Genomic DNA, 2,605 nt, shown 5'->3' with positions numbered 1-2,605 from the left:
ATGAGGACCCATATAATCATTTGAATGATTTTCATGCTATTTGTCAAACATTTAAATATGAGAACTTTTCAAATGATGATGTAAAACTTAGACTATTCCCATTTTCTTTAAAGGATAGAGCTCGTTCATGGCTTAATACATTGCCTACTAATAGCATTGCATCATGGGAACAAATGGTAACGAAATTTTTGAATAAATATTTCCCAGTGCATAAAACCAATGCTATTAGCAGGGAAATCTTAGAGTTTACACAAAAAGAAGACGAGCAGTTTTTCGAAACATGGGAGCGATTCAATGGGCTACTCTTGAAGTGTCCACATCATGGGTACGAGAAATGACAATACTTTTTGGAGGGATTATTGCCGAATGTGCAAGAATGGCTAATGGCAACAAGTGGAGGAGAGCTAATGTCAAAAAGTGCATCAGAAATTTGGGAATTCTTCTAGCGACAAGCGGATAATTCCCAACAACGGAGTCGATCACTCAGGAATACTAGAAGAATTAAGGGAGTAAATGAGGTTCACATTGGCAAGTCAAGTTTAGAAATTAAAGAAGTCAAAGCGATAATTGAAGGTCTTTCTCGACAAATAGTATCGTTATCGACTGCCAAATCAACAGAGCCACATGACCATGACTCATACTCAGATCAAGCCAATGCCATAGGTGTAATGAGAAAACCATCTAATTACAACCCATACTCCAACACATATAACCCTGGATGGAGAGACCACCCCAATTTTTCATGGTCTCAAGGATTCCAACAGAATGGACCAACAGCTCCAGCTCCACCAATGTAACCAATTCCTCAAGCCTCTCAGCCCCCATTTAGACCATTCAATCAGAACCAGAACTGCTCTCAACCCAGACCATGGGAGGATTCATTCCAGAATCTCAAGAATCTTACTCACTCCACGATTGAGCAACAGAATCGCACTATTGATGGACTACGAAATGAGTTGAGAGCAAGCTTCAACTCACAAGCCCAATCAGTTTCAAGCCCCGAGAAGGTGGTAAGACAACTTTCTTCTTCAGTTCAGACCTTGCCAATGACTGTTGAGAAAGGTAAATTTTCAAGTCAACCAATGCCTAATCCTAAAGCAGTGCATGAAGCAAGTACCAGTTCACCACAGCAGCATGGAGAGGCCAAAGCAGTCATGACCTTGCGAAAAGGAAAGAAGTCGACAACAAAGTGGAGATGCCGATGACAAAAGAAAATCAAATTGTACCTGTGAATGTTGAGGACTCACCATCTGAAGAAAAAAAAAAAAGAAACCAACTCACGAGAATACATTCCTAAAGTTCCATTTCCTCAGAGGTTAGCTAAAGGAAAGAAGGGAAAATCCACATGTGAGATTCTTGAAATCTTCAAACAAGTAAGTATTAACATCCATTTACTTGATGCTATAAAACAAGTTCCATCTTATGCCAAGTTTCTTAAAGACCTTTGTACTAAAAAGAGAAACATTCATGTTCAAAAGAAGACATTTTTAACAGAAAACGTTAGTTCTATACTCCAACACAAAATTCCTCTAAAATGCAAAGACCTAGGCTCCCCTACTATCTCATGTAGTATAGAGAACCACACAATTGAGAATGTTTTGTTGGATTTAGGAGCTAGTGTAAATTTGTTGCCTTACTCAGTTTTCATGAAACTTGGACTGGGAGAATTACACCCGACTCCTATGGTGTTACAGCTTGCAGATCGGTTCACGAAAATACCTTGTGGTATTGTAGAGGACGTGCTTATCCAGGTAGACAAGTTTTGTTTTCCTGTTGATTTCATTGTAATTGACACTCAACCAATACAGGATTCAAGGAAGCACATCCCCATTATTCTAGGCCGACCTTTCTTGGTAACTGCGGATGCTCACATTCAACGCAGGACTGGAAATATGCAGTTGTCCTTCGGTAACATGACTATAGAGCTGAACATCTTCAACATTGCCAAACAACCTCACAATGCAGATGATGGAATTGTTGATGTAGATTTAATAGAAACAATAGTTGATAATACTTTTCTTTCAAACCTTAGTGATGATCCTTTACAAACATGTTTAACTCACTTTGGTTTGGATTTTGATATTGACAGATCAGTCGATGAGGTCAACGCCCTACTTGACTCAGCACCATCCATGAACACTAATAAATGGAAGTCAAGAGTTGAACAACTAGCACCATCAGAAAAGAAACTCATCCCATCATCAGAATCACCACCGAAACTCGAGCTCAAACCATTACCCAACACTTTGGAATATGCATTTTTGGGAGAAGAAAGTACTCTGTCAGTAATCATCTCATCATCCCTAAATGACGAACAAAAGGGTAACTTGTTGGATGTTTTAAAAGAACACAAAGGAGCATTAGGATGGACCATAACGGACATAAAATGTATAAACCCAGTAGACTGCATACATTACATTCACCTTGATGAAAATGTTAAACCTATTAGGAAAATGCAACGTCGGTTAAATCCTAATATGAAAGAAGTTGTTAGAACTGAAGTCCTTAAGCTATTAGATGCAGGTATCATTTATCCAATTTCTGATAGTTCATAGGTCAGTCCTGTGCAAATTGTCCCCAAAAAGTCAGGAGTCACAGTAGTTAC

General features: G+C 38.8%; 1 non-coding gene across 1 annotated transcript; it reads right to left on the bottom strand.

Annotated features, from left to right (window-relative positions):
• Positions 1 to 220: 220 nt before the first annotated feature.
• LOC112098608 lies at positions 221 to 328 on the bottom strand. Its single transcript, XR_002905719.1, has one exon. It is a non-coding gene; the product is annotated as a small nucleolar RNA R71 (small nucleolar RNA).
• Positions 329 to 2,605: the final 2,277 nt, after the last annotated feature.

This window comes from Citrus clementina, unplaced genomic scaffold, assembly GCF_000493195.1.
Source record: "Citrus clementina cultivar Clemenules unplaced genomic scaffold, Citrus_clementina_v1.0 scaffold_5, whole genome shotgun sequence".
Taxonomy (NCBI): domain Eukaryota; kingdom Viridiplantae; phylum Streptophyta; class Magnoliopsida; order Sapindales; family Rutaceae; genus Citrus; species Citrus x clementina.
This window is presented reverse-complemented; position numbering and strand designations above follow the sequence as displayed.